General features: G+C 43.4%; 1 long non-coding RNA gene across 1 annotated transcript in view; it reads left to right on the top strand.

Moving 5' to 3' along the window:
- Positions 1-19,331, top strand: part of LOC122458749 — a 100,728-nt gene extending 81,397 nt beyond the window's left edge. The window contains exon 3 of the long non-coding RNA XR_006278973.1: positions 18,909-19,331. This is a non-coding gene — a long non-coding RNA (uncharacterized LOC122458749). The remainder of the gene's footprint in view (positions 1-18,908) is intronic.
- Positions 19,332-19,672: the final 341 nt, after the last annotated feature.

The following is a 19,672-nucleotide window of genomic DNA, read 5'->3' as shown; positions in this document are numbered from 1 at the left end:
TAGACCTTGTGTCTGGCTGTTCAAATTTAGCAGACAGCTGGTCCACCTCTCCCCTCCACCCTGGTGCTAGCTTTTCCCCTTCTGCCTCACAGCTACGCAGTACACAGCATGGCTAGCAGCACTGGAATGTTTTTCTGCTGAGATTTAATTTGATGAGTAAACAACACCAGCAGCCCTTCAGTGTACCGAAAGCACATTCATCTGTCATTTTGCACTGCTGAGCTAAGAGTGGAATCTTTCCTTGGTGCTGTCAAGGTGACCAGTGTATGGCTTCATGAGCCGGGGTAGGTTCCTTCCCCACTCTGAACTCTAGGGTACAGATGTGGGGACCTGCATGAAAGACCCCCTAAGCTTATTTTTACCAGCTTAGGTTAAAACTTCCCAAGGTACAAACTTTGCCTTGTCCTTGAACTGTATGCTGCCACCACCAAGCATGTTAAACAAAGAACAGGGAAGGAGCCCACTTGGAGATGTCTTCCCCCAAAATATCCCCCTAAGCCCTACACCCCCTTTCCTGGGGAGGGCTTGATAAGAATCCTCACCAATTTGTACAGGTGAATACAGACCCAAACCCTTGGATCTTAAGAACAATGAAAAATCAATCAGGTTCTTAAAAGAAGAATTTTAGTTAAAGAAAAGGTAAAAGAATCACTTCTGTAAAATCAGGATGATAAATACTTTACAGGGTAATCAGATTCAAAACATAGAGAATCCCTGTAGGCAAAACCTTAAGTTACAAAAAGACACAAAAACAGGAATATACATTCCATCCAGCACAGCTTATTTTACCAGCCATTAAACAAAAGGAAATTTAATGCATTTCTAGCTAGATTACTTACTAATTAACAGGAGTTGTAAGGCTGCATTCCTGATCTGTTCCCGATAAAAGCCTCACACAGACAGACAGACCCTTTGTTCCCCCCTGCCCCCCTGATTTGAAAGTATCTTGTCTCCTCATTGGTCATTTTGGGTCAGGTGCCAACTAGGTTACCTTAGCTTCTTAACCCTTTACAGGTGAAAGGGTTTTGCCTCTGGCCAGGAGGGATTTTATAGCACTGTATACAGAAAGGCGGTTACCCTTCCCTTTATATTTATGACAGTCCCCCATAATCATTATTGGCATTTCAACAGCGCAGTGGTAATCTGCCAATTTGGAAAGAATGTCCCTGCTTACAGCTTTTTGAAAAGGCCTGTGGTCTTAAAGATGTGAGCCTCATGCACCTTCCCTGCCCAGCCCACAATGATAAGCGCCCCCTATGATCCATTAGGCCATAGTATAACCATAGAATGTGGCCCTTTCTGTTGATGAACTCTGTGGCTAAATGTGCTAGTGCCATAATAGAGGTGTGTGCTGTCTATTGTCCTACCACAGTTTGCAAACTCCATTGCTGCCAATCCATCCACTGTTTCCTATATGCTGCTAAGAGTCACAGGCCTGTGTAGCAGGAAATGTTTAATGGCCTTACACTCTTGGAGCAAAACAGCCCTTACTGTGGATATTCGAATTCCAAAATGATTGACCAGTAGCAATCAGATATTGCAAGTTTCCAGAGCATGATTTCCACTCATTTCTCCACTGTCAATGTAGATCTTGTTTTTGTGTATTTATGCTGGAGGACTGGAGCAAAATCAGCACACAGATCCAGGAATGTGGCCTTTTGCAGCCAATAATTCTGCAGCCATTGCTCATCATCCTACATTACGATACGATCCCACCAAACATTGCTCATTTCTTGGGCTCAGAAATGGTGCTCTACCATGTGGAGCTGATCCTCCATCGCCAGCAGCAAACTGAGATTTTTTTTAAAAATTATAGCTATCAGCTTTCAATTTTTGTACTCAACCATCTCCATAACTTCCTCACCACAATTATGTTTGTATTCCTTCAAGCTCTGCAAATACTGGAAAACTGTGGGGGCCTGTACCAGCAATGCACATGAGAATTGTGCTGAGCTCTGCTGGGTCCATATTTCTGCCAGAGAGATGGCATAGATGGAAAAGGAGTGTGCAGGATTGCTGGCATTTTTTTTTTTAATCCTAAAAAATGATGGGAAGTGGAAAGTATCATGGGATGGAGAAAGTGGCATGGTGGGAACGTGAACCTTAGCTCCCAGAAATCCCTGGGTGAAACTCTGACAACCCACAAAGTACTGCAAAAATGTCCCAAAAGGCATTTGTCTTAACTTACAGAGAAGCTGGGAGCCATTTTTACATGGTTGAACCGAGATAGTTCGTGATGGCCAGAGATGAAGTTTGAGGGAAAGTTTTTTAAAAATTTGTAAGGTGTCATGGTGGTGCAGGGCACACTGGGATACCTATCCATGATGCACCGCACTTTGTATTGCCGCAAGCACCCAGGGCGAGTATGTGCAGTGCCAATGCAAGCAGCCAAGCATGCATGCACCCAAGCGATATACAGATGTCAGTGGCTGTACACTGACATAACTTGCATCAATTGAACTTTGTAGAGTAGACATGGCCTTACTTCCTTATGTGATCTGAGATGGTAATTCCTTATGTGGGGGTCCAATGCCTTACGCAGCCCTGACCAGCATTAGGTGTAGGCCACCAAAGGCACAGATTTTTTTGGGGATAACTCAGCCCCAGCCTCCTCTCTGACCCCTTCATGCTCACCTCATGCCTCCTCGCTTGCGAGCCTCACTAGCACTGCTCTGTGATGGCTGCCCCTCCAGCCCAGGTTAATGGTTTGGTCTCCTTCTTTAAGGGCATCCAGCCATACCAGCCAGGAAGTGTCGCACCAGTGCAGCTTTGGCTGCCTGCTCATCTCTCTTATCCTCAGAAATTTTCCAAGGGGAAGGAATTGTCTAGCATGGCAAAATGCCTAATGCTGGTCTTTAGCCTGGGAAAACTCCTACTGAAGCCATGAAAAAAAAAATGGAGGAACACAACAGAATGACCTTGACACACTTTTGATATGGTTTTGAGCCACTAGGGAGAGCTGAAATGCACCCACGGTTATTGCCACCTGCCAAAGTTGGGTGCAAATTTGGTGGCTGCTTCTGAAAGTCAGGTAAAGGTTGAGGGCGTGTGTGTGTGTGTGTGTGTGTGTGTGTGTGTGTCTTAAAAATAAGAGACCCTTGTAAGAAAAGCTGTGTATGTGTAACCTACTGATCAGTGTCTATTCTGTGTCCTCCTCTATGTCATCCTCATAGAATGAGTCCATTAGAGCTCATAGTTTGAGAGCCTGGATCTTTAGCTCAATCTGTAGAGACTCATACTTTGGAAGTCCCCAGTTCAATAATTATCATGAATGGTGTGAAGAAAGTGACTAAGGGAGTGCTATTTACTCCTTCACCTAACACAAGAACCAGGGCCCCATGAAATTAATAGGCAGCAGGTTTACAATAAACATAAGGAAGTACTTCTTCAAACAATGCACAGGCAACCTGTGGAACTCATTGCCAGGGGATGTGAAGGCCAAAGCTGTAACGGGGGTTCAAAAAATAAAAAGATAAGTTCATGGAGGACAGATCCATCAATAGCTATTAGTCAAGATGATTAGGGATGCAACTCCATGCTCTAGGTGTCCCTAGTATCTGATTGCCAGAAGCTAGGAGTGGACAACAGGGGATGGATCACTCACTGACTGACTGACTGTTCTCTTCATTCCCTCTGAAGCTTTGGTACAGGCTACTGTCAGAAGTCAGGATAGTGGGCTAGATGGACCAGTGATCTGACTTAGTGTGGCTGTTCTTAGGTTCTTAATTCTCAGTGTCAGCCAAGATGGCAGTCAATGCACATGGACTGGACCTGAATATTTATCTGCTTTATAAATTAAATCAGAGCATTAATTTAGCACACTCCTATCAAAGGGGTGCATTACCCACTGTACCACAGAATTATACATTTGACATACATGGTGCACAAAAGCCATAGAAAAGCTGAAATTTCTGTCCTCTACCCCCAGCATGCTAGGTAACACATTATAGTTAATAGCAATAGGTCATGTTGTTCCTTCTCTTAAGTTTTTTAAAAAAAGCCCTCTGCTGGCATGTACCTTCTCAATGAGCTCTGGGTTCCCCCACAGCTTGGAGTGAAACCTCTTTCTTCAGAGCTGGCCAGCACTTTGCTTTCACTACCCTGAAGCATTCTGTCTCTGCCAAATTAGTTGGTCTTTGGTAGGCAAGCCATCCAGCATTCCCTCTTCGTTGCACTCCAGGTCTGGGGGAACCCACAATGCAGACTTCTGTAGAGCCATTTGACTTTTGGCAAATAGGCCAGTCTCCTCCAGACTCGAGGAAGCCAGCCAAGAGATTGTAGTGTCTATACACTCCAATGGGGGGGGGGGGGAGATTCTGAGCACACAATTCACCACCTTGCTTCTCCTAGTTTTCAAAACTATTATTTTCTGAAGCATTTGAGTGTCTCTCCTCCCCAAGACCTTCAGAAACTCAGTTATACTGTGTAATTTTAAAATGTAAATGTCTTAGCAGTATGCTGTATTAGGTAGTAAGGCCTTCTATCTCCATGCACGTCTGTTTTTAACCACGGATATATACAAAAGGAAAATTGGAAAGGAAGCTGATGTGAACTAATGTGACAAAATTCTTTGGCTGGTTGCCGACTCCCAGTAAGTACCAGTATGCTAATGAAATGGACACTTAGCCAGCTGCTTCACCTTGATCCACTGGTTTCATTTCAGAGTGGGCCTTTGTCATCGAAATGATAACAGATATCTGCCCTGAAGAACTGTACCAGAGCGCTTTACAGTCTAATTGCTATATCACATTCTGTTGCTTCTAAAAATCACATACTATGGCAGACCCATGGGGATCATAATTTGATGTACCATTTAAGGGAAGGCAGCATGATAGGCTGCAAATACTTGGACCAAAAAGATAAATCAATACCTTTGCTTTTGAGCTGTTATCATGAATATCCCTTTGATGTTGAAAACACTTTTTTTAAACACAATTCAGGAGACAAAAACACTGTTACTTTTCTTATAGGTTTCAGAGTAGCAGCCGTGTTAGTCTGTATTCGCAAAAAGAAAAGGAGTACCCGTGGCACCTTAGAGACTAACAAATTTATTAGAGCATAAGCTTTCGTGAGCTACAGCTCACTTCATCGGCATCCGATGAAGTGAGCTGTAGCTCACGAAAGCTTATGCTCTAATAAATTTGTTAGTCTCTAAGGTGCCACGGGTACTCCTTTTCTTTTTGTGACTTTTCTTATAGTTGCTGTATATATTCACTTAAGAAGGTATTTTTTTCCCCCACACCTGAACAATCTTACACCGTTCATGCACTTTCCTGGCGGAAACTGGGCATACAGGTCATTCAAGTTTCCTACAGTTGAAAGAAAGAAGAGGTCGGCCTGACCCAGTAGAATCCACAGTTGCAAAGAGATGTGAAAAGGAGAATGTAGAATTCAGGTGTGTAGAGCCAACTTTGTAGACTCAGTACTAAGTGCCTCAGTACTAAGTATTTGTTGCTTTTTCTGTTTATTGAGTGTTGTGTGAAAATGTCAAGTGTTTCATGAGTATTGTGATGGGGTGCACACATACCCCACCCTGGCTAAGAAGGGGTTAAGGAAAGCCTGTGGCCTCTCTCAGTCCTTCCCAGCTACACCTGCAGTAGGTGTCAAGCCTAAAGGGAGAAGTTAAAAAGGAAGAGCCCAGATCAGTTGCTGTCTGGCTGGGAGGGAGAGGAACCCTGAGCTAGTGGAGTGGGAGTCAAGGCTGGCTGGGGCTAAGAACTGAAGAAAGACTGCTGCCTATCAGGGCCTCCTGAAGGCAGAGAGAAGAAGAGTTTATTTGTTTGTGTTTATTTTGGACTCTGCATACCCTGGAAAGTACTTGTGGCACCTTAGAGACTAACAAATTTATTAGAGCATAAGCTTTCGTGAGCTACAGCTCACTTCATCGGATGCATTTGGTGGAAAAAACAGAGGAGAGATTTATATACACACACAGAGAACATGAAACAATGGGTTTATCATACACACTGTAAGGAGAGTGATCACTTAAGATAAGCCATCACCAGCAGCAGGGGGGGGAAAGGAGGAAAACCTCATGGTGACAAGCAAGGTAGGCTAATTCCAGCAGTTAACAAGAATATCAGAGGAACAGTGGGGGTGGGGTGGGAGGGAGAAATACCATGGGGAAATAGTTTTACTTTGTGTAATGACTCATCCATTCCCAGTCTCTATTCAAGCCTAAGTTAATTGTATCCAGTTTGCAAATTAATTCCGCCGACGTGCACGAGCTGAAATTGTGGAAAAGCAGCATCGCTTACCCCATAACCTCAGCCATGCAGAACACAGTGCCATCCACAGCCTCAGAAACAACTCTGACATCATAATCAAAAAGGCTGACAAAGGAGGTGCTGTTGTCATCATGAATAGTTCGGAGTATGAACAAGAGGCTACTAGGCAGCTCTCCAACACCACTTTCTACAAGCCATTACCCTCTGATCCCACTGAGAGTTACCAAAAGAAACTACAGCATTTGCTCAAGAAACTCCCTGAAAAAGCACAAGAACAAATCCGCACAGACACACCCCTGGAGCCCCGACCTGGGGTATTCTATCTGCTACCCAAGATCCATAAACCTGGAAATCCTGGACGCCCCATCATCTCAGGCATTGGCACCCTGACAGCAGGATTGTCTGGCTATGTAGACTCCCTCCTCAGGCCCTTCGTTTCCAGCACTCCCAGCTATCTTCGAGACACCACTGACTTCCTGAGGAAACTACAGTCCATTGGTGATCTTCCTAAAAACACCATCCTAGCCACTGTGGATGTAGAAGCCCTCTACACCAACATTCCACACAAAGATGGACTACAAGCCGTCAGGAACAGTATCCCCGATACTGTCACGGCTAACCTGGTGGCTGAACTTTGTGACTTTGTCCTCACCCATAACTATTTCACATTTGGTGACAATGTATAGCTTCAAATCAGCGGCACTGCGATGGGTACCCGCATGGCCCCACAGTATGCCAACATTTTTATGGCTGACTTAGAACAACGCTTCCTCAGCTCTCGTCTCCTAATGTCCCTACTCTACTTGCGCTACATTGATGACCTCTTCATCATCTGGACCCATGGAAAAGAAGCTCTTGAGGAATTCCACCATGATTTCAACAATTTCCATCCCACCATCAACCTCAGCCTGGACCAGTCCACACAAGAGATCCACTTCCTGGACACTACGGTGCTAATAAGCGATGGTCACATAAACACCACCCTGTATCGGAAACCTACTGACCGCTATTCCTACCTACATGCCTCTCGCTTTCATCCAGATCATACCACTCGATCTATTGTCTACAGCCAAGCGCTACGATATAACCACATTTGCTCCAACCCCTCAGACAGAGACAAACACCTACAAGATCTCTATCATGCATTCCTACAACTACAATACCCACCTGCTGAAGTGAAGAAACAGATTGACAGAGCCAGAAGAGTACCCAGAAGTCACCTACTACAGGACAGGCCCAACAAAGAAAACAACAGAACGCCACTAGCCATCACCTTCAGCCCCCAACTAAAACCTCTCCAACGCATCATCAAGGATCTACAACCTATCCTGAAGGACGACCCATCACTCTCACAAATCTTGGGAGACAGACCAGTCCTTGCTTACAGACAGCCCCCCAATCTGAAGCAAATACTCACCAGCAACCACACACCACACAACAGAACCACTAACCCAGGAACCTATCCTTGCAACAAAGCCCGTTGCCAACTCTGTCCACATATCTATTCAGGGGATACCATCATAGGGCCTAATCACATCAGCCACACTATCAGAGGCTCGTTCACCTGCGCATCTACCAATGTGATATATGCCATCATGTGCCAGCAATGCCCCTCTGCCATGTACATTGGCCAAACTGGACAGTCTCTACGTAAAAGAATGAATGGACACAAATCAGACGTCAAGAATTATAACATTCAAAAACCAGTTGGAGAACACTTCAATCTCTCTGGTCACTCGATCACAGACCTAAGAGTGGCTATTCTTCAACAAAAAAGCTTCAAAAACAGACTCCAACGAGAGACTGCTGAATTGGAATTAATTTGCAAACTGGATACAATTAACTTAGGCTTGAATAGAGACTGGGAATGGATGAGTCATTACACAAAGTAAAACTATTTCCCCATGGTATTTCTCCCTCCCACCCCACCCCCCACTGTTCCTCTGATATTCTTGTTAATTGCTGGAATTAGCCTACCTTGCTTGTCACCATGAAAGGTTTTCCTCCTTCCCCCCCCCCCGCTGCTGGTGATGGCTCATCTTAAGTGATCAGTCTCCTTACAGTGTGTTTGATAAAACCCATTGTTTCATGTTCTCTGTGTGTGTATATAAATCTCTCCTCTGTTTTTTCCACCAAATGCATCCGATGACGTGAGCTGTAGCTCACGAAAGCTTATGCTCTAATAAATTTGTTAGTCTCTAAGGTGCCACAAGTACTCCTTTTCTTTTTGCGAATACAGACTAACACGGCTGCTACTCTGAAACCTGGAAAGGGTGGAACTTTTATATGATGTTCCTGGAGGGCCAAGTCACTTCAAGCCAGAAGGTGTTGGAATCTGGGTGGATCAGCGGCAGGCTTGGAGGGAAACTGAAGCAGAGCCTCTGCAGCAGTGATCCCTGCTCTAAGGAGGTGTGCAGGGGAGATATGTGCGCACAATATTGACATGTAAAATACTTTTTAAAAAAACCTGCTTATCTCTGGAAAATGTTAAAAACCATCTAGCTTTTCCACAAATATTGGAAATATGGGCTCAATTCATCCCTGGGTGCAGGGCCAGCCTTACCACTTGGTGACATGGGTGACCGTCCAGGGTGCCGTTGTCAGGGGGATGTCATGACTAAGAGACAAGGAGTGGGGCGGGGCCTGGGATGCGAGGCCGCAGAAGGGAACTTGGGACAATGTGTCGGGGAGACAGCAAGGCCCAAGGGAAATGGGGGACTGGGGAGCCTGTGGGGCCAGGGGAATGGGTGGAGAGCTGGGGCATGTGGAAGCAGTGAGGCCCAGGGGTGATGGCGGTAGTGGGGAACCTGAGGAGGCAGTGGGGGCCCGGGGCAATGGATGGGGAGGCAGCAGGGGCCAGAGACACCAAAATACAAGTTCGCCCAGGGTGCCATTTTCCCTAAGGCTGGCTCTGCCTGGGTGGCACTGAATGCAACAGGGCTACTTGTGATTGACAGTTGCTAGGAGGAGGAGTAGAGGTGCATAAGCAGCTGCAACTCCCCTTTGCCTGGGGGCCATCAGATAGTTAGCACCACCCCACAGTATATGGTGCTGGCTGTTGAGAGGATATGGCCGGGAAAGTAGGGACTTTGCATGGTTGCATCCAATGAGTGCTGATAGTATCACACTATTACAAATAAAAAAAGTCTCCAGCAAATCAGTTCTATCTATGACAGCTTTTCCCAATTGCCATCTCTTTCACCCTTAGCCTATGAACTAAGAATTGCACATACCTCTACTTGGAGGAGTCTGGACCATACACTGATTTGCAAAAAACATACAGAAAATGGGAACAGAGGCAGACAGACAGCGAGGTGGGATCCCTGACAGAAATCACTCCCACCTTGATGTAACCTCTCAGAGCAGTATACGTTCACCGGCTCTTCTCAGGCTCAGTCACCTTCGGCACCGCTTCCTTCCCCTCAAATGTTCTAAGCTCCCCTACTGCCTACGGGGAGAGGAACATGACATTTGTAATGAGGATTATTAATAGCAAACTGCAGTCAGCCACAGTGCACCTTAGAATAACGGCAATGGGTAGTAGAAAAGGAAAGTACACACATGTTGTAACTCTGTGGCCATAGTTCTAATGCATGATTCTTATATTTATAGGACTGCTAAACCCCATCCCTTTGGACAGAATTCAGGGAAATAATCTAATCCCTGTAGTATAAGGAAAGAGGAGAAATCATAAAATAAAATAGTCTGTTAAATTACTATGTTCAAATATCACCATTTAATTGGTAAACTAATGCATGAAAAGAATTCATTGCCAAATAGTATTTTTGCATTTTTCACTTCAAATAATTTTTCTCAAATAGATTTTTCCTCATGTGTTCAGCTCTACTTATATATGATCTCTGATTTGGATGCATGTTGATCAATCTACTTGGGCAGACAAGTGAAATAAATTCTCCACCTCTGGCAGGATTTCAGTTGAGCCCCAACATCAGATTGCCCTTTACTGATTGGAGGGTGATTGTCCCTTTTCCCTGGCCTTCAATTTCACTCTACAAATAGAAAATACCCTTCCCTTTCCATTTCATAATTGCAGTAAATTAAAACAGCAACTGATAGCTAGCATTAGTTAATATGCAGTGGATGTTTCACCCTTCTCCTTACCTTTTTCTGGTGCGATAGTAAGATACTGCAGGAGGTAGTTATTAAATAGCTGAGACACAGCCAGCAGTGCTAGAAGGCACGGACATATCATTCATTTTAAAATATTGCCTAAGACAAAAAAATACTGAAGAGTTACAATGGAAGACTGATTGACATATTTTTAATATTATTCCTATCATAATTAGTTTTAGTGTGTTTTTTGTTTGTTTCATTTCCAGTTCCACATATTCTGATTTTGCAATTATTTTTTTAAACCAAAAAAACTCAGTTCGGAACCAAGAACTTTCCACTAATTATCCAAACCATATTAATAATACCCAAAGAACTGGTTCACCAGTGTCTTTTATACATTGTTGCTATCTATATATTTCAAACCCACCAATCTATATTAGCTCTTGTATTATTCATGGGACAGCTTTGTGCACTAGGAAATGCTGTTTAATTGGTTTACATTCCTCTGCTGTCTATCTGTCTACAATATCTATCTAGCTAACTTGACCATGCTGGGTTGAATAGCTCAGTGTTAACAGAATTTTCTCCTAATATTATTCAGCTGATGGAGCTCAAAGCCATGTGACTCAAGATTTCTGTGCAGCTGGAATGGAGTTATAACAATGCACCCCACTGGAACAGTTATAGCTTATAAAAATAATATTAGCATAAATAGCACCACTTTTCATTGATTCCACTGACATTATTTCAACTAATAAAACAGAGCTCAAAAATGCCAAAGGCATCATTTTTGCTGATGTATTTTCTTTCCAGTTCCCCACTACATTTCTCCCCCCCACACTTCTCATTCCTGTCCCTTATACCTTCTTTCCTGTTGAAGCTCTAACAGAATGAGGCATACCTCAAAGGGCTGAAACAACCTACTGCTTATTAATTACTTCTGATGTTTTGGCTTTTTGTTTCTTTTGTCATTTGCAGAAAGAATGATGGTAACAGGCAAAAGGCAAAGAAAAGAAAGTACTGCTTGGAAGGAAGATGTTACAATGGCCTATATGTCTGGAAGAAAAGGAGGAAAGCAGCTATAACAGAGTCTCTCTGTGGGTTAAGCCTACAGAGCTGTTCTTGCAGCTCCATGCTACCATATGCACCTGGAAATCTGGCAATGTATACAGCATGTATATTTTCTAACCTCATTTACATTCTGTAGTTGGCACAATCTGGTAGCAAATTATGTGATAATGCCCCATGGAATAGTGCTGTAGAAGTTACACTGGTACCCAGTTTATGGTCTTGATTCACGGCTGTCCTTGTGGTAACTCTATGGAAACAACAGAAAGAATTGTGGATGAGGTAGAAAAGCTAATGCTAGCATGGTCTCCTGCAGCTCATAGTGTATGTGCCAGAGAAGCTGCGAGCACTGATGTTTTAATCCCAAATAGTTCTCCTTCTGGCTGTCTACATGATGTATATTCTCTCTATATTGTATATACACTCACAAAAACATCTCCCATATACATATATACACACACACACTTAAATCAAAAACTCAAAGGCACTACAAAATCAGCATTGCATATTTGAGATGGATGATAGTACAGCCATTGGGGCAGAGGACTGGGAGTGTGGACTCTAATTTTATTGCTGACTCTGACACCAACTCAGTTGATGATCATGAGTTGGCTAAGAAAGATTAGTGTTTTATTGGTAAGTGCTGGCATGCTGATTTCACCGAACACACACAGACTGACTAAAAAATATTTCCATTGATAATAACTGAAATATTTACAGATAGGCACAGTGAGAAAGAGGCTGCTTGAGAACATATGAAAGTTTAAGTTAAGGATGATTACTTTGTACATTCTGACATGTGATATTGATCATTTGTGTTTTAACAGTTATAAAGCTTTAACTTTTTATATCGCAATGTCTACTGCTGTTATGTAATTCTTGTCTGATCACCCCATTGTCTGACCACCCCCCATAATTTCCCAAATGTAGCAGGAGTGGTTGCCACCCAAGTGTCTCCTTGTCAGCAGGGTGCCTCTGCAGTGCCCTGTTAATAGTTAGACAAATTATCTAGGGCTAGATTTTTAGAACTGTGCACACAAAATCAGATGTGCAAAAATACATTCAATAGTGTTAGTACACACATCATCATCATAACTATGTGCAAATAATGTGCTGGATGCATAAATGGCCATCTATGCATGAAATATATACACAATCATGGAAGATGCATTTGTAAATTAGGCTTAAAAATGCTTATGTGCATTTCTAAAAACCTGGGGTAAAATCTTGGCCCCACTGAAGTCAATGACAAAAGACAGAGAGGCCAACCCAAGGAGAAGTGGTGGGATGTCATAAAGAAAGACACACTAGCATGTGCTGTGATACAGGATATGGCACTAAACATAGCTCATTGGAGGGAGAGTGCTCATAGACTGAACCCCATCTGAAGGGATTAATGCAAGGAGGAAGAAGACTGAAGTCAGTGACAAAACTGCCACTGACTTCAGTAGAGGTAGGAGTTCACTCCTGACCTTCAACCTGTCACTGCCTCAGGTAGTAAAGTGCTTTGAGATATTATGAGTGTGTGACCCCTTGGGGATTAGCGAGCATGGCCCCTTTAAATCTTTTTCCTAAGTGGGAGGGTGAGAGTGAGAAAAAGGAGGGAAACTCCAGGTGGGGCACTGGAGCTGGAGAGAGAGAGAGAAGAGATGCAGCAAGCACGCCTCCCAAAGTGAAGCAGCAGAGAACCTGCCTGAAGCCTGGGAAGAACAGGGCGGCTGATTGGGGACCTGCCGGGAGCCAGGAGGAGCACTGTGCCGAGGGGGAATCGCTCGAGAAGGACAGGCCGGAGCTGGACCAGTAGTTTTTCTGCTGTGGCGCCAGAGTTCCCAGCATGTTCAGTAGTGTGTGGTTGAATCGTTCTGGCAGTGGATCCCCTAGGTAGATGATAAGGGGTGGTGAGTGATTTCTTGATCCCCATGATCTTACAAAGTTCTTTTATTAACCGACTTTCAAAATCCTGTCCCTGATCTGAGTGTGGGCTGGCGGGCAACCCATAGTGAACAAAGAACTTTCCCACAGGATTTTGGCAACCGTGTAAGCTTTTTGATCTTTGGTGGGGTAAGCCTGGACATAACGAGTAAAATGGTCAGTGACCACCAAGATTTTTGCAGTACCTCGGCCGGCAGGCTCTGGAAAGTCCATAAAGACAAGCTTCATGGGTGCAGAACATGTGATGCTGACAAGAGGAGCCGCCTGTTTAGGAAGAGTCTTTTGTTGGATACATCTGGTGGCGATGTTATGCCCCATCCAGGGCCAATAGAATCTTGCCTTAACTAGGGCCTCCAATTGCTTGACTCCCAAATTCCCCATTCAATCATGGCAGGCCTCTAACACACCTCATCGGTACTTATGCGGTAGCGCCAATTGCTTTGGGTGAGGCATCTGGGCGTCGTCTATTGCAAACCAATAGGCAGTCCCATTCTTTCAGCAAAAGGGCCTCTTCTGTGTGACTCAGTCAAATAGCCTTGGGATCTTTTCCCCTTTCCAATGCATAAAGTATGTCCTTCATCGTGGATCAGCTTGCTGGGCATGCTGCACCTCTCCATCCTTTAGTCTGGGCAGCTGAGGGTCCTGTACTCTAGTAAAACTTGAGTAGACTATGGGTATGGTTTCTGGTGGTGCACCCGGACAGTCAATTGCTCATTCTTCATTGGTTGTGGACTTTTCCTCCACAATGGATACCCATTGGCATAAAGCTCTCAATTCAGGGGTCCCTACATTCATCTGATCATTGGGTGATAAATCCTTAGAGTGAGGCTGCCAAGACAAGGCATCTGCATCCATATTTGTTCGACTGGGTCAATACTCCAGAGTGAAATCATAGGCAGAGAGTGCTGCTAACCACCGGTGCCCTGCTATGGATAATTTAGCTGTTGTCTTGATGTATGTCAAAGGCTTATTATCGGTTTTTACAGTGAACTTGGCCCCATAGAGGTAGTCATGGAATCTCTCCATGATGGCCCATTTCAATGCCAGGAACTGCACTTGATGAGCAGGGTAGTTTCTCTCAGGCGGTGTGAGACCTCGACTTGCAAACTCTATCAATCGGAGTTTGCCCTCACGCTCTTGATAAAGGACAGCGCCTAAACTGATGTTGCTTGCATCGACATGAAGTTCATATGGCTGAGTGGGATTAGCATACATCAAAACAGGTGCTTGAGTGAGCTGTTGAATGATTTTATGAAAAGCTTCTTCACACTTAGCAGTCCACCGCTTTCCAAAAGGTTCACCCACATTAAAATATTGATGCCGAGGTGAGTTCCCTTTCTTTTTATTTGTGGGATATCTCTTGGTGAGCTCTGTGAGTGCATGTATGATATGCGAAACATTCTTGATGAACCTGTGGTAATAGCCACAGAATCCCAGACTCTACTGTAATTCCTTGAGAGTCGTGGGCCTTGGCCAGGTGGTTACCGCCTTCACCTTCTCTGGGTCTGTAGCTATACCATCTGCAGACACTATGCATCCCATATATCGCACAGATGTCTGGCAGAAGATGCACTTGTCTAAGGCTAACTTGAGGCCAACCTGTTCCAAACGATTTACACAACTGAGTCTCATGTTCTTCTAAAGTGTGCCCGAACACTACAATGTTATCCAAGTACATTAGACACTCCAACAGGTGCATGTCCCCTACCACCCACTCCATGAGTCACTGAAACATGGCTGGAGCTCCAGATACTCCCTTGGGCATGCGATTAAATTGGTAAAACCCTAATGGGAAGATGAATGCTGTCTTCTCACGGTCCTCTGGTGCTATGGGCACTTGATAGTATCCACTGTGGAGGTCAAGGACCGAGAATCAGCAGCTACCATTCAGTCTATCCAAGGCATTGTCCACCCGGGGCATTGTGTATTGGTCAGGGATCGTCTGCCAGTTCAGAGTGTGATTGTGCTACCACTGGGCCTGGATAGCCTTGGTTTGGATGCAACCCTGTTCTACTGCTCTCCCTACATTTCCCCATGTTGTTTTTCTCCTCTCATCCCTCTGTAAATAAATATTTCCCTTTCTGACATCCATAGTAGTTTTCTGGTGTGTGTGTGTTCCCTCTTGGGGTTTGGAACAGGTGCCCTTGGGGTGGAAGGGATTTTTCCTGCTGCATTCTTGCGCGCGCCTTCTCTTGGCCAGAACTGTCTGCAGGAGCAGACTCCATCTTGGCCACAAGGGAGCTAAAGTTACAAGTGCAAAGGGCTTCCTTTAGCAGTTAGTACAACCATAGTACAACCATAATATTAATAGGCTGGTACACCTGAACTGCAGCCCTGGTGTAAAAAGGACATTTCTGTTAAATGTAAAACAAATAGCTAAAGCCTCTGAAAGTCACTGAATGTGGCTAGAAAATGTCCCGTGTTGACACAGTAATGCTTTTCATTGTTGGGATGATAACTGCAGCTGGTCAAAGTTACTCCATAACAATTAACAAGACTGAACAGACAGCATCCCTTACACCAGTGGTTCTCAAAGCCGGTCCACTGCTTGTTCAGGGAAAGCCCTTGGCGGGCCAGACCGGTTTGTTTACCTGCTACATCCACAGGTTCAGCCGATCATGGCTCCCACTGGCCACAGTTTGCCACCCCAGGCCAATGGGGGCTGCGGGAAGGGCAGCCAGCATGTCCCTTGGCCCGCACCACTTCCCCCATTGACCTGGAGCAGCAAACTGTGACCAGTGGGAGCCGCGATCGGCCGAACCTGCGGACGCAGCAGGTAAACAGACCGCCAGAGGCTTTCCCTGAACAAATGGTGGACTGGCTTTGAGAACCATTGCTTTACATAACTCTTTAAAGATTTTAAAGGTTCATTGGGACTCACAGTTGATGTTGTTTCTTCCAACCTTTATTCCATATTTCTGTATCGATAAACATTGCCCTTGCACTTCTATTTTAATCTAGTTGGTTGAGGTCTTTTATTTGTCAAGTCCTCTAATGAAAAAGAAAGTTCCAAGGAGCTAACAATGTCAGAAGTACTTAGTGCACAACAGTGCTGTATTAAATTTACCTGGCAAAGCCCATTAATATTGTAAACAATTGACTGAATATGCTATCTATCTTTGAAACAAGCTTATTTCTGTTCAAAATATCTATACTGCATGACAGTTTTGAGGCATTTGCAGCCTCAAAAAATCCATGCCAAACAAGGAAATCAACTAGTTCAGATTTGGGTCTTGTGATATTTCCAAGGGACATTTTGACACACAGAGTGTGGGGCATGTGTATGACATCATGTTGTACCTGATATCAGTGTTAAGACTAATACTTCAAAGTGAAAGCTCTGTTAGAATACTGATAAATCATGTCAGTTTGCTAAAGATCAGAATATACAACTGATTTTGAGGGTACATGCTCACTGGGGACAATGTTATATTGTTAAATTTAAACAGGATTCAATGTAATGTACTTTTCATATATTTTCTTGCCATTCCAGCTTATTATCAGTGTAAAGCTAAATCTCAAAACCCCAAATAATTCTGCATGCCTCATTTTATAAAAACCATGAGAAGTCCGGTGGTACCTTAAAGACTAACAGATTTATTTGAGCATAAGCTTTCGTGGGTAAAAAACCCACTTCTTCAGATGCATGGAGTGAAAATTACAGATGCAGGCATAAATATACTGACACATGAAGAGAAGGGAGTTACCTTACACGTGGAGAACCAGTGCTGACAAGGCCAATTCAATCAGGGTGGATGTGATCCACTCCCAATAATTGATGAGGAGGTGTCAATACCAAGAGAGGGAAAATTGAGTTTGTAGTGAGCCAGCCACTCCCATTCCCTTTTCAAGCCATTTTATAAGGCCTTCTCTCTTTCTCTTTCTTCTTCCCTACATCCCAACATTCTCTCTTCATTCTCTGTATCTAACTAGATTCTTCTCCCTTCCTTGAAACTTGATCTCTGACCAAGTTTCCCTCATTCATGCAGGCTGGTTCCCTGGGATGATTCTGGTTTACATTTTCCTCTGCTTCTCTTTTCTGTCCCTCCTTCAGGGACAGGCCTCAGCACGCCTGCACACACTTTTCATATCACCATATTAAATTAATCAGTTGGGCTGGCAGCTTTGGTGAAATTGTACATTACCAGTTTTCCCTGAGGTCCAATGCCTTGCAGAATGCATTGCACACCTCTGAGCCTTAGAGCCCAAACCTTCAGAGACTCTCTCCATATGAAGATCTGCAATTAATTTGATGGCCTTTAGAAGCAACACAGACTTGGGATCAGGTACACATGTGAAAAAGTAATTACCCAAAAAGATCTGAACCTTTTGATAAATTCAGCTTGATGCTAAGGCTGGTTCTCATATTTCCCAAAGTGCATGCCAAATTACCATCCTGACTAATTATTAAACACAGTTACATGTATAAAAGGTCCCTTTCTTTCATTAGAGTGCCCCTGTATATCTCTTCCTCCAGCTTGCTCAAATGCTATGGTGATGTATACCACTGAAATGCTGATAAATATAAACAAACAAATCCTTCAGTGAAGTCATAAGGTAGCTATTATGTGCTATGGCTATTTCTAAAGCAAAAAGATTTGATGGAAAGAAAGAATTATAACTTTGCTGCAAAATTCCATAGATCTAGATTTGTGAGGCAGGAAGATCTTATTTAAAATGAAATCTCTACAGTTAATATCAAAGGGGTATAAATAATAGTGAGGTACAGAAAAAGCATATTTTCACTTCACACCTATATATTTCCTTTCTACAGCTATGTCCTTGTAGAAATCCCCTCCTCTGAGTTTACTGTCTCAAGTGTGAGTTTCATTTAAAATGAAACCAGAAATGAGAGGGGTTTTTTTGTCAATCTGCAGATGAACAGTAGTTTACCCTGAAAAGAAAGCATTTCCCTGAGCACTTGAATATCCTTAGGACAATATAGTTGTGGTATTTTCATATTCTGAGACTGCGTGACCCTGCGTGGTGCATGTGTGGGTGTTATGTACATTAGTGCAAGGTAAAAAGTGAGGAGTGGGACAAGGAGGCAACTGAACCTGCATTAGTGAGAGTATTGCTACCTAGTTCCTAAGTTACTTCTGCTTGGTAGTAGGGGTGAGGCCTAAGAATAGAGCACTCAGCTAAACCCCTCATTTGCACCAGGAGGATGTTTAAGACTACGGGCCAAATTTTTTAAAGGTATTTAGGTGCCAGAACCCCTCTCTTTTCAATGGGAGTTAGGCACCTCAATATCTTTAAAAATCTGCCCTCAGGTCTCTTAACATACCCATTCTTAGCTTGCCTCAATCCACTCCCCACTTCTAACCAATTTACTCTTGAGAGTAAAGAAGGCGGTATTTGCTCAACATTTACTTCTGCTCAGTGTGGTGGACTATACATATTGCTTAACCTTACTTGAGCTCATTGATAGCTCATCACCATCCCAAAATAGGGCTAGTGGCCTAAAGGTGACATTATTTATTAGTTTATTATAAGGATGCAGTGCATCAGCAAAAAGGAACTGGAAGCCGATGCTTTAGCTACTTCCTTACTGTCCTCTGGTACCAAACATTTTTCGAAAACATTCCCTCTTCAGTTCCTTTTAAGAACCATCTGGAAAAATGCCCCAATATGCATTATATATCTGCATCACTGAACCGCAATATACTCCTCCTTCTTAAAACAAACACAACATACAGCAGAATGAAGCTGCCTCTAGAAAAAACATCTTGAACTTCTGATGGAATGGAGGATGGATAAAGGCCACAGCAGATATTATCATCATCTACATAAATTAGGCAATGTGATAAATAACTTGTGTGCGATGAAGCAATAAGTAAAATTATTCAGTGCTTACCTAGCATGTGTAAGTAAAAATATTATTCCTGTTTTCATATGTTATTTGTTTTGCTTGTTCCCCTTCTTTCTTCCCCTACAGTATATTTCATGGGAGACAGTGTTTACAAATTAAAATATATTTGAAAAGTGAATTGAAATGCATTTTTAATACCCAAGATGTGAATTCAGGAATCTGTGTTTTTCTGCAACATCTGATGACATGGTTAAACCCTGGGATAGAGACAAGGAGTGTTATATTAATTTAGATGGGCCCAAAGTGTCAAAGGTGCCAACATGACTCTTAAACTGCCCAACATTAAACAGTTTTAAACAAAGTGCAGGGAGGTAGACAGAGATCTCAGCCTGCTTAGTGCCATGGCAAATACACAATTAAAAATGTTTTAAACTTTTTTATTAAATATACAGAAAAACAATTAAAGCCTTTTGAAATATAAAGCTTTAAGTATGGCTATCATTTTAACAACATTTCTTGTTCCCTTTCCTTTTAGCTGAAGAGAGTTTTTAGAAGAAAA

Source organism: Dermochelys coriacea, chromosome 2, assembly GCF_009764565.3.
Source record: "Dermochelys coriacea isolate rDerCor1 chromosome 2, rDerCor1.pri.v4, whole genome shotgun sequence".
Taxonomy (NCBI): domain Eukaryota; kingdom Metazoa; phylum Chordata; order Testudines; family Dermochelyidae; genus Dermochelys; species Dermochelys coriacea.
The sequence above is the reverse complement of the archived record's forward strand: the minus strand, read 5'-3'. Positions and strand labels throughout refer to the sequence as shown.